A 13,936-nucleotide genomic window follows, 5' to 3' on the forward strand; every position below is an offset into this window, starting at 1 on the left:
ACTCCCAGAATTCCTCAGCCAGGCATGCTGACGGAGGAATTCTGGGAGTTGAAGTCCACAAGTCATAAAACGTTATTGTTGATTAACCTCGCTGTGTGTGCTCGTCAATCCAAACATAACAGCCGTGATTGCTGGCATATTAGGCCACTTCACAGATATCAGAGGATCAAGAGCGCAGATATTCACCTAGAGTTTAGGGCAGGGGTAGGCAACCTTGGCTCTTTTATGACTCGTGGACTTCAACTCCCAGAATTCCTCAGCCAGGCATGCTGACGGAGGAATTCTGGGAGTTGAAGTCCACAAGTCATAAAAGGGCCAAGTTTGAAGACCCCTGATTTAAATTATTTATAAATAAGTGGTTCCTTCCCCCCCCCCCCCGGGAGGCTGGAAGCTCTAGCCACGCGCATTCGCGTGACTTAAAATTCGCACATGTAGAACTACAAAGTCCAGAGGGCTGGTGGGGCGGCCATCTTGGCGGGCGCGGGGTCGTCCAGAAGGCGCAGCCTCTTGCAGCAGGTCCAGGGGGCGCCTTGCGTGTTAACGTTTCCCCTGCGGGCGCTGGCGACTGCTCCTGATATATGACCTCCGCAAACCGAAGCTGTGAATAATTGTACTAAATTACAGGGATTTTCATAATAGTTAACCAGATATCGTTAACTGTAAATTCAGCATTGTGCGGGGTGTGTGTGTTGAAATGGATCCAAAATTGCACTTTTGTTTGCTAGCTGCCTCTATTGGGAATAAAGTGTGCAAAATCATTATACTCGGGTTCAGATAGACGTGGAAGCAGCTGAGCTCCCCCTCAGAAAACGTTTGCTTGAGGCTTACGCCATATATTTTGGATTACAATTCCCATGATTCTCAACTGGTGCATCTGGAGAAGGTTGTTTTTCAATTGCAAAGTATGTACTGTACTGGGCATTCCGAGATCTCTAAAGAATATAGAACTCTATAGCAACTCCAAGGAAGAAGCTTATTACATTTCAAGAAATTATATACCACTCCTTTTTTTAATGAAGTCAGAAGCAGTTTTTGTCAGCAGTGGTGAGAAACTGCTTCATTGCTGATCATCATAAATAAATGTTGAGTGACTCATTTCCCAGCTAAAGGAGGAAATGGATCCAGTGCAAACAGTTCTAGCTACCTGACTTGACTCCACAATCGCCTGCAATATGCTTGGCTTCTATGACAGATGCACAAGGCTGATGTACAAAGGGCTTGTTTGTTTGTTTTAAACTACCTGAGATTAATTTTTAAAGGAATTTTTCCATATTTGATGCCTGTTTGAGGAATAAATGTTGCTACAATCATGTCTCTACATCAAAGTCTCTTGGCTTCTCCCCCAAATATATTTTTTTAAATACCATTTTCCTTACTTGAAAGCAATCCTATAATGCTTCACAGTTTGTTCTATATAGTAGTATCTGTATTTCAGGATTACAGATAATCCTCGACTTATGATGATTATTGGGACCAAAACTTACATCACTAAGAAGAATGGTCGTTAAGTGAATCATTCAATTTTACCACCTCCTTTGCTGCAGTTATTAAGGGAGTCATCATGGTCATTAAGTGAAACTGGGTTCCTCCATTGACTTTGCTTGTTGATTGGAGTTAGAATTTGAAGATTTCACAACAAAGTAACTAATGGAATGAATAAAAATACAGTGATCACTGGACTCCAAGCATTCAGAGACAAAGATTTTATAGGAAAAGTGCTGATAGCACTTAGCACTTAGACTTTTATATACCACTTCACAATGCTTTACAATCCTCTCTTAAGTGGTTTACAGAGTCAGCATATTGCCCCCCAAAATCTGGCTCCTCATTTTGCCAACCTTGGAAGGATGGAAGGCTGAGTCAAACTTGAGCCAGTGAGAATCGAATGTTAAAGATGTCACAAAGTTGCCACAAACAATTTATGAGATGGACAGGCACAGGCAACAATTGCCTTAGTTCAGGGGCGTCAAACTGCCGGCCAGTGGGCCGGACACACCACCAGGAAACCGCTCCCACCCCATTGCTGGCAATGGAGAAAAAGCTCCAAGACGTTGCGTGATGTCACATGACGTTGCAAGTTTGACATGTCTTCCTTAGTTAATATGGGTTGTTATTTTTTAAGTCTGCATAGAAGGCACATGTCATCCATAATCTAATTATCAACCATATAATACTACTATTATATATCTTGCTGATATATCAAGCTGGAGGCTTCAGAGATAAGTGTTGAAGACGGTTTTTACCATTTGAAGCTAAGTATGGAACACCCATTTTGTTTTTGTACATAGTCTTTATAATCCAATAGAGTCCCCAACACAGATAAGCAGCCCAAGAGGGGTTTTTTTTCCCTTTTCCCAGCTGCAGTCTGCAAAAGTGAAAGTTTCAAGAAACAACAGTCTTCTCTAAGTCTGGGCTTCAAGCCAAGTTTCCTTTAAGCATAATAAATTGTAGTGCCGTGATTTGCCACTAGATGTCGTTGACCGCATCTTCCAGTTTTCCAAATCCAAGCCTATTTTAGACTCAAATATCTTTTCTAAAAAATGTCTCAAAGGTATTTTTAGTCCCAAATTTCAAAGCTATATATCTGTATTAATTCCAAATTCCAAGTTTTCTCTATTTTCCCCCAAAGCAATTAATTCGCCACTTTTCTTTTTCTGAAGGAGCAAGGCAAACACTTCCCTTTCCTCTCTCATTGGGGAGGATCCTTTGCTTTGGGCATTCTTTTTTCCAGGATAGTAGTATTAAGGTCATAAAAAGAGGCTAAAGTCTCACCCAGTTCCATCCATGTTGCTCAAAAAATGCTAGTTAGTGCTTATCTTCGGTTGTCAGCAGCTTCTGACTAGCCACATGAATGTAGCCAGTCTTTCCCCCGCCAGTTTGGAAGGCTTCCTTGGATCCAGTGGAAGGGCCGCTGCCCCTCCGCGATCAGTGAGGGCCCCCTCCTTCTTTGTTGCCTATCTGGGGTGACTTTCAACCCTTTCTAGGTTCCCCAGCAGGGCGAAATCAAATGTGGAAGATGGAGCCCCGTCTTCCTGTGTCCATTACACTGCGGTGCCTAACTGGAAGCCCCTACATTACACTACTTTTGTCAGATATCATATGTCCACAGATCATTTGGTGCCAAATTAAGCACACAGGATTCAAAATGTATTTTGTTAGTATTACTGTCTTTTCCTCAGGCCCAATCATGCAGAACAACCAGTCAGAGCTCTTCTGTTGATAGGGGGAGTTCAGGATGAGGAAAGTGAATACCCCAGTGTTTATATAAATCAACTAGTGTTTATATTTCTCATTCTATTTTCTTAGGGTGTTGGCATGTTATGTAAATGAATAACCCATGTAAATGTTTTTTAAAAAAAATCAAACCAGTTAAAAGAATACAAAATGTAGCAGCTAGAAGTATAGCTTGCATAGATGGAGGCAAAATTTGGAGAAGGATGGTTACTGATGAATGTATTATAGGGGCTGCCTAATCTCATTGCATGAAAAATATTGCCCTTTGCCTAGTTGAAAAAGGCATAAAGGGAGAATACAGAGACACAACTGAATAGTTTGGGAAAGTGAATGGGTATTTGGGGAACAATATGTACCTGGAAGAGATTTCAGGCAGCAGGAAGCAGGGTGAAACAAGAAGTTCAATAACTACTGCAGGCTCTGCAAAGTTTCAACATTGCATTACAAAAAAACAATTGACCTGACTGCCTGAAGAAATCATTATCAAAAAACAACAGTGTGGTTGGTGGGCTCTAAATTCATAATCTCTTAAAAGCTGCCTGATTGATTTTCTCTGCTTATATGAGCAGCAGGTACCTAAGTATTACTTCACTCCAACTTCCAGGCTCTGGGTTCAACCAAGGCTTTCTTCTCTTACTCCAATTCAAGAGGCTTTAACCTAATGTAAAAATAAATATGATTGCAACTATTGGAAAAACACCTGCCTGCAAAAGCATGGTCCTGTGTCCTCAGCACAACTTTCCATGGGCATAAAGGAAGAATGATTTGATTGCAAGGCAACTTTCCAATCATCTTAGATTTTAGTAAAACAGCTAGACCAAGGGTCCCCAACCCCCGGTCCATGGACCAGTACCGGGCTGTGGCATGGCAGCAACTAGGCCGCACAAACAAGCAAAAGCCCCATCCAGGGGGGGCAGGCAGCACACAAAACCATGCACCCTCCTGTCCATGGAAAAACCTCTCTCCACGGAACTGGTCCCCGGTACCCGGTACCCAAAAGGTTGGGGACCTCTGAGCTAGACCAACACATACAGTTTGTACTGAATATATTGGGTGACTATATTTGTTTCCCCTTCTGAGATAAGAGTAAGGTGAGGGAATTTTTATTACTACAGAAGTTGCCTTGCCCCAGGGATGGGTCACTGAATAATTTCATTTTTTTTATTCCTATTAACTATTTGTAAGGACCACAGATTAAGTCATGATGTTCTCAGAATTCAGTGATTGCCATCAGTAGAGGCAATTGCATGGATAGCTTCAGAAAAGTTTGGATGGATTTGGAAATAGAAATGATGATGTGCGTAAGTACTTCAATTTCCATATAACACCATCAAGACTTTGCTCTAATGGAAGAAATTGGGAGTGGGCCCCTTTTCTTTTAAATGTGCCAAACTAGTACCTCTTTGAAGCAAATGTTAATAACCTTATTTATATAGAATGTCAATAAGTATATAAAGGTAAAGGTAAAGATTCCCCGCACATACGTGCTAGTCGTTTCCGACTCTAGGGGCCGGTGCTCATCTCCGTTTCAAAGCCGAAGAGCCAGCGCTTGTCCGAGGACGTCTCCATGGTCATGTGGCTGGCATGACTAGACGCCAAAGGCGCACGGAACGCTGTTACCTTCCCACCGTAGTGGTCCCTATTTTTCTACTTGCATTTTTACGTGCTTTCAAACTGCTAGGTTGGCAGAAGCTGGGACGAGTAATAGGCGCTCACTCTGTTACGCGGCACTCGGGATTCAACCTGCCAAACTGCTGACCTTCTGATCGACAAGCTCAGCATCCCAACCCACTGAGCCACCACATCCCTAATAAATAAATATATATTCCAGCTCTTTGGCCAGTACTGTAGTAGAAAACTGATTTAGGTAAGACTGTCTTGTTAAATATAAAAATCTCCACACTAAAATATGAAGAGTAGCAATTCTGAACAATAAGAATATTTCTTTGAAAATGTAAAGCTTGTCAGTTGGTATATGATCACAAACTAATTTTCAGATGAAACAAATAAATTTACTAACATTTATTATTTAGAAAATATTTCAGTCACTAGTTTAACAATTGTATATATGTTTATCAGGAAGTCACGGTTTAGTATGAATAATTTATTTGTAAGAAAGCTAAAGATCACAGCCTAGAACTTTGCAAACATGTTTTATGTATTTATTTTATTCCTATTCTACTTTTCATTGCAGAGTAAAAGGTAATTCACATTTTCCCCACAAGAAATCTGTATGGTAGGTTGGATTGAGACTAACTGACCCCATGTCACACAGTAAGTTTAAGTGAGAAAACCTGGATGTCCCCATTCCTAATCTAAGCATAGAAGTGTGCTTCTATATGACACACTTAAACATGGGTAAAATTAAACTTTTATTAACAATACATAAAAGACAACAAAGAGGGCAAAAAAAAATAAATTGAAGAGAATCTGCAAGTAAGTTTCTAAAGGGCAATAAAATAAAATACTGCAATTTAAAGTTAGGATGAAAATGACCAACAGTTGAACTATATTGCAGTCTAGAAAGACTGAACCATTAAATATAGTAGTAAAACAAAATATTTTAAATGTTGTAAAACTTGTTTTACATTTAAAGAAATACAGAGGAGAATATTGTATAAATACATACAGTCACATGCATATATTTCTAAACATAAATCAATTGATCAAAGAGTACAGAGGAGCAACAAAGATGATTAGGGGACTGGAGGCTAAAACATATAAGGAACAGCTGCCGGAATTGGGTATGTCTAGTTTAATGAAGAGAAGGACGAGTGGGGACATGATAGCAGTGTTCCAATATCTCGGGGGCTGCCACAAAGAAGAGGGAGTCAAGCTATTCTCGAAAGCACCTGAAAGCAGGACAAGAAGCAATGGATGGAAACTAGTCAAGGAGAGAAGCAACCTAGAACTAAAGAGAAATTTCCTGACAGTTAAAAAAATTAACCAGTGGAACAACCTGCCACCAGAAGCTGTGAATGCTCCAACACTGGAAGTTTTTAAGAAAAGATTGGACAGCCATTTGTCCAAAATGGTACAGGCTTTCCTGCCTGAGCAGGGGGTTGGATTAGATAACCCTTGAAGGTCCCTTCCAACATTATTATTATTATTATTATTATTATTATTATTATTATTATTATTATTATTATTATTATTATTATTATTATTATTTTATTATTATTATTATTATTATTATTATTATTTTATTATTTTATTATTATTATTTTATTATTATTTTATTATTATTATTATTATTATTATTATTATTATTATTATTATTATTATTATTATTGTAACTTTCTTGTGATGAGGTAACATGCACACAGCAGTTTTAAAAAGTACTATGAGTTTATTTCCAGTGAGTTCTGTGGACCGATTGAGGGTCCATTAAGCCTTTTTGTTAACACCTTTTTAAATTGTTAGAGATAAAAAAAGTACAAAAAGTTTTTTTATTGATATTATTTTTCAGAGATCACAAGAAATCTTGATATTTTATTAATTAGAATACACAGGTATTGGTTTATAATCCATTCTTTTACTGACCTTTTGAAGTTAAACAGCACTGAAAAAAGTGACTTATGGCCAAACCTCGTACTTATAACTGACACAGCATGCCTCCGGACATGGGATCAAAATTCATGTATTTGGAAACTGGCATCTATTTATCATGGCTGCAGAGTCCTGGGCTTATCTGATCGCCATTTGTGACCTTCCCAGCTGGCTTCTCTCTGAACCATTTAAGATGGTGCTTTACTCCATTGACATAACTTTGGGGCCTTACTTGGCTTCCAGTCCCACTATGCTTTTAAAAATTAAATAATATAATTAAATGCATAGGAAACCAGAATATTGCAAAGCAATAACACTATTTTTTACTTTCAAAGCATAAGCCCTACGGTAGGACTTCCAGATCTGATCAGCAAAAATCTGGATGTTCCTTAAATACACAGAAAACACCTCCTGCAATTCTTTGCTCCACCTAGTGGCATTCTAATTTTTGCAGCCTGCTTCTTGTTAGCCTTACTTTATATTTATTAATTTATTTATTATTTATTAATTTAATTTATACCAGTGATCCCCAACTTTTTTGGCACCAGAGACTGGTTTTGTGGAAGACAATTTTTCCACAGACCAATGGAGAGGAGGAGGGGAGAGAGAATGGTTTTGGTTTTGCTTGTTCACCTGCCAGTCCCCTCCAGATGTGTGGCCCAGTTCCTAACAGGCCACCGACTGTTATTGATCTGTGGCCTGGATGTTAAGGACCCCTGCCCAATACAGTAGTCACTCTTGGAGAATAAAAATTGTGCATGATTGTAGCCCAGCATTTTGTTTAAAATGTCTCTGCATACCTGCAATCATTCTTCATATGTTTTACCCCAGGCCCCAGATTCAAATATGTGAACAACTGGTTCTCTGTGTGGATGCCGCTTCTGGAAGTCCATTCTGGGCCTGGCAGCAAAAAATTAGCTGCCAGTTCTGCCGAACTGGTGCGAACTGGCTGAATCCCACCACTGCCCTAATCGTCTTCGTCGCTCTTCTCTGCACACTTTCTAAAGCCTCAGCATCTTTTTTTTATTGTGGCAACCAAAACTGGATGCAGTATTCCAAGAATTGTCTTATCAAGGCCTTATAAAGTGGTATTAACCCTTCACATGATCTTGATTAATGCAGCCTAGGGTTGCACTGGGTTTTTTAACATTTGCAGCACACTGCTGGCTCCTATTAAAGTGATTGTCTGTTAGGACACCAAGTCCCTGTTACTGTTGTTGAGCCAATGTTCACTTAATCTTTATCTGTACATTTGTTTTTTCTTGCCTAAGTGTAAAACTTTACTTTTCTCTATACTGAATTTCATTTTGTTAGATAGGACCCAGTGTTCAAGTCTTTTGAGAACTACGTATATAGATCTTGAGGCTATCTCCTGCGGTATTGACTATTCCTGCCAGCTTGGTATCATCTACAAATCTGATGAGTTTTCCTTCTTTTCCCTAATCTAAATCTTTAAGTAGATACATGTAGATGTAATTCCATTAAGGACTACACATTGAGCGCAGTTTGTCAGTCAGTTACAAATCCATTTGGTTATGATGCTGTTTATCCCACATATTTCTGGCTTACCAAGTAGTAGATTGTGATCTACTTTGTCGAATGTCTTGCTGAAATCCAAGTATACTTTGTCCACAGCATTTTGCTGGTCTGCTATTTTAGTCACTTTGTGAAAGAATGAAATAAAATTTGTTTGGTATGATCTGTTTTTGGCAAACCCATGTTGGCTCCTCATTATAACCTGTGTTATTAGATCTGTTGCTTGATTAACTTTTCCAGGATCTTCTCAGGTGTTGATGTCAGGCTGATTGGTCTGTGGTTACCTGGATCTTTAGTTACCTTTTTTGAAGATGGGAACCATATCAGCTCTTTTCCAGTCCTCTGATAGTTCCCCAGTGCCCCAGGATCTTTGAAAGATATGGTTCAATGGTTCTGAGATCAAGTCTGCCAAGTCCTTCAGAATCCTGGGATGTAATCTGATCCTGGTGATTTGAACTCATCTACTGTAGAGTGGACAGGTGTTCTCTTACTATTTTCTTGCCTATTTTAATTAGTATTCCTAATCTGTCTTTTACAGTTATTTACAATTGAATTGAATTATAATTAAATATAATTGTTTACTATTGAATAAACAAATAAACAACATTTATAATTTGTGGATTTGTTTATTTGGTTTAAATGCCACCTGATATCAAATTGATTAGGCAGTTCACACAAAAGATAATATAAAAACAAGTGTCTATCTAAAAGTGTAAATAGGTGACAAATCTGGTCAACACCTAAGAAATCACACACCCAGGAGAGACTTTACCCACCCTAGCCCAAAGTCTGGAATATTTTTCAGAGACTACAGACATATCAAAAGAATCCAAAGAATTTTAAAACCGTTTAAAATGTTTATAACATACACTACATAAAGGTTTGGCAGAAAATCCCGGGTATAAGGTTTTTCCAGGAGATTTTAATGAAAACTATATTTATGGTCTATGTATTACAAACAGTGACTTATCCTAAATTTCATATGCTGGGAAGGCGTTTGGAGGATTTTGCAAAATGACTCCCAGTTCACCAGGAAGTCAAACATGTGGTGTCGGATGGTTTGTTAGAGAAAATGTTTGTCAGTTTAAGCAGTGTGGTCTAAAACAAAAGTAATGAAAAGTTCACCTGTTCTTGTAAAACTGGAAATTCCAGATGAACAAAATAAAGAACGCTCCCGATGCACGGGTGTATTACTTCATGTAAAGACACTTTATGCCCAACTTTTCAATTGGTATTCTCAAAAAAACAATTTTACCATTTTTTTTAAAAAAGTACTGTATAGAATCATAAGAAAGAAAGTAGTAAAAAAATGTTAAGAATCAGGAGATTATACCAAATTGAAGAGCTGACAATTCCAAACAAACATTAATAATAAAAACCAACCTTCCTTCCTTCCTTCCTTCCTTCCTTCCTTTCTTTCTTTCTTTCTTTCTTTCTTTCTTTCTTTCTTTCTTTCTTTCTTTCTTTCTTTCTTTCTTCTTTCTTCTTTTAAAAAAAGAGAGAACAGGAAAAACAAAACTGCTGGCAGAATGGCTCCTAAATCTGTACATTGGCATCTCCTCTAAATTTTAAATGCTTGAAAACTATGGGTACATTCACTTTTGCTCATAATCACAAGTTTATTTTTTTATTATTATTATTTTGCTGCTCTTTCAAGAATCTATGCTTTTAGTGTTTACATTTTACTTAATATATTTCACATTTATTTATTTATAATATGCATATATCCTTTACAGGTGGCTCAAGTGTTTAGTGAAGGAGAAAGAAAGTGTGCTTAACAGCTGCCCATCTGCTTTTCTATTTGCTAGGTATGGACGTGGGATCCCCACAGTAATGTCTTTAATTGTGAACTTTTAACTCAGAATAGCCAGACAGGATTACATCCTTTTCATGGAACTAGATCTTAAATAGAACAGTCCCTTGTAGCTCTATTTCTATAAAGGAAAACTTCAAAGGGAAATTTCCATTCTAGAAATGTTGGGGCTGGGGGAACCATATTTTTATTTTTCTATACTTATACAGGTATTAGGTGGGCCACAGGAATGTAGTCTACTAATTGGCTCTTATCCTGTGATGAGAAATGTATTAGAAAAATAGGGGAGAGGAAGGAGCATAGAACAGCTTGTAGAAAATGTATGCAGTGAAAATTGATCATTACAGAGAAATTGCTCTGATGAATGACTAGCCACCCGTCCTTACGGATTGCAGTCTTAAAAATAGTTGATAAAAAAATGAAGACCCCAAACAAAAGTCTTGCCTTTCAGTATCAGATCAGTTACTACTACCTTAAAAGGTCTACTGTGTAGGATGTCCTAGCTGAAAGTTGTGTTCTGGCCTGTTGCGCAGCATCTTGGGAGGCAGAAGAGAAGATAACTCGTTCTTCAATTTTGTCCACCAGGCTAATCATATAGAGGAAAGTGGAGTATTTATGTTCTACAGAAATTCTATCTCTCTGACCAAATGCTCTAACCAGCAGTCTGCTAATCTAGAGTGCAAGCTGCTGCCTTTTGGTGCCAAGACAGAATGCAGATAATTAGTATGCAATCCATCCAACTGCCTCACAGTCTCTTTCTGGACTAGCTGGGATGATCTTGGATATGGTGCTGAATTACCCTTGGCTTTTTGTCATGGAGGATTTCATGTCCGTGCTGGAGTTTTCCAGATAGCTACTTAGGAATTCACTTCTTCTGGGATGACCATGGACCTGACCCAAATAGTATCTGCCCCCCCATCATACATTAAATTTTGGGGTTTTTTTCTGTAGTTGGTGATATAAAGGCTGAGAAACCCACATTTGGACTTATTGTGATAGACAGATCATCCTGTAGTGAAGGTTAGACAGCTGGGATAAACCCTATAAAAATGGAGAAGTGCTTAGAATGGTCTGACCTAGATGTCTGATGGATCTAGTTTTTCCCAATGCATTCCATGGAATACTTTGGAATAGAGTGAGTCTCTGCCTGAATTGTGGTAGCTGTTGCTCTTCAACTTGTTCTTCTGGTTTGCAGAGCCTTTATTTAAATGGGAACTGAGGATGGCAAAGTGGATTGGACAACAACCGAAGTGCAAGCAAATGAGCTCTAGGGAATATTGCTGGCTGAGATTTTTTTATTACATTCAAGATACAGAAAGACTACTGAAGAAGTTACTTGAACAAAAATAATTAGTCAAGCAAAACATATTGTTGACAAATCCATGCTGATTTCTTATATTTATTGTGTTATCTTCAAAGTTCTCACAGATGGTTCTTTTATCAACTGTTCTAGAATCTTAGAGCAAATAGCATAGATATCGAAAGATTGTGCACTTTTGTATCTTAGATTCCATTGTTCCCCATTTTTGAAAACAGGAAAAATATTTGTGTTTCTTCAGTCATCTGCCCCCGTCACCAATTTCCTAGTTTTTCCACAAATTTCATATATAAAGTTTGGTTAGATCATTTGCTACTTCCTTCAATATCACTGAATTCGATTCATTTGGCCCTTGAGATTTAATTTAATTTAAAGTAAATAGATATTGCCAATGGATATCTAGCTTCAATTCTGCCAACCTGTCATAATTGCCTGGTGGAATACATATGGATGGAAACTAGTCAAGGAGAGAAGCAACCTAGAACTAAGGAGAAACTTCCTGACAGTTAGAACAATTAATCAGTGGAACAACCTGCCACCAGAAGTGGTGAATGCTCCAACACTGGAGGTTTTTAAGAAGAGACTGGACAGCCATTTGCCTGAAATGGTATAGGGTTTCCTGCCTGAGCAGGGGGTTGGACTAGATGACCTCCAAGGTCCCTTCCAACTTTATATTATTATTATTATTATTATTATTATTATTATTATTATTATTATTATTATTATTATACTTCTTGGTAGAGAATGAAGCAAATAGGAGTTGAGTACCTCTGTATTTCTTTATTACCTGCTAGTCATTGCTAACCGCAGTGACTAGCAGGTGTACTGATTTTTTCCTCCCTTACTCTTACTTTTAACACCTTTTTAAAAATGCCCTTTTGCTGTTCATATTAGGTGTTGCCAACAGTTCTAATGTGCAGATATTTTACATACTCTCTCTTGCTAACCAGGGATATTTTTTTTTTACAACTACTATGTATAATCTTTTTTTGTTTTGCTCATTGAGCTTTCTGTGTGACCTACCCAGAGACACAGGCTTGCTCTGGGTAGGTCACGATTTTATCATTGGAATTGTTTGCCTCTTTGTTTTGTTTTGTTTTGGTTTTTTGTCTTTTCAAGTCATTCTTGACTCCTGGAACTGCTTGGACAGGTTTGTGCGGTTTTCTGGCAGCATTTTTAAAATGGTTTGCCTTTTCCTTTCCCCTAGGGATGAATGAAAGTGACTGGCACAATGTTTGCCCAGTTGGGTAACCGGAACTCACATTATCCTAGTTTCTAGCCTTAACCATTACACCAAACTAGCTGGCTAGCTTTTCAGTATCTCTTTTTTAAGGAATCCCACTCATCTTGAGTCCCTTCCCTTTTAATTTTTCCTCTAAATAATCCATCTTTTAATTATTAGGAGCTTATTGAAAGGCATGTTTTGAAGACTATGATAGACATTTTACCACAATTCATTTTCATTTCTTTTCAGATTAAGAATCCCAGCATTACGTAGTCACTTTCCCTTAATGTTCCTGCTACTTTCACTTCTCTAAGCCTTTCCTATTGGAGAATATCAGAAGATTCTTTTGTACCTTCTGCCATCTTCCAAAGGCAAAATTTATGAGCAGGACAAGTTAGGAATTTTCTGAAAGGTTCATTGTGACATAATTAGTTTCCCAGCAAATACTGAGACTGTTGAGATTTTCAAGAACCAACCAAATAGCAAGATCAAAAGATGACCAGTTATTAATAATTGACACGGGAAAGAAAAAATGAAATAAAATGACTGAGAGATAAGATTCTATGCCACTAACGGAATATTAAAATTACAGAATATGTATAACTTTGCACTGCCGCAAGAACTCCAGATGAATCTTGAAGAAATGCAGTTATACATTTATAACTGGATTCTAATTTGTGTTGCTACTATGAAAAGGGTATTCAAACGGTATCGCTTTCTTCTGGACTTCAATGCCAATTTTTGGCTATAGGTGCTTCAATCTCAGTGTAGCTGTCAGATTTCCATTTACTGCAGTAAGGATATTAAAGGAGAGGGAATGGTCTAGGCTAGGCAAGTCCAGAAATAAGTTGTCTTATTTGAATCTAGAACTTGAATACGTTTATTCTCTCATTGGCTCTAGATAATGGTCAACAGAATTCAAAGGGAGCTAGATTTGGATCACTTGTGGCAATGCAAGGGCTGATGATGTATTTAACTCTGCCCCTTCAGCGCTGCTCTCCTGCAAACTCTGAGGATTCATAGCTTACTAGGAATGCTTCAGAATGGGTGGTTCTTCTCACATTGGGTTTTCCATGCTTCTATCATACATTGCAGATCGTCTTCCAGTTATGCACAGTTTTTCTTTAAGGAAATATTTAATAAGGAGTTTTATCTCTACAGTGTTTTACAATCATGGTATATTTAACCATGTTATATTCCTTTTTTTAGCACGTGTTCTGTACTTGTTTACATTTGTTTTTTAATGTGTTCAGTAAAAAAA

Source organism: Vipera ursinii, assembly GCF_947247035.1.
Source record: "Vipera ursinii genome assembly, chromosome: 3".
In the NCBI taxonomy this organism is placed as follows: Eukaryota; Metazoa; Chordata; class Lepidosauria; order Squamata; family Viperidae; genus Vipera; species Vipera ursinii.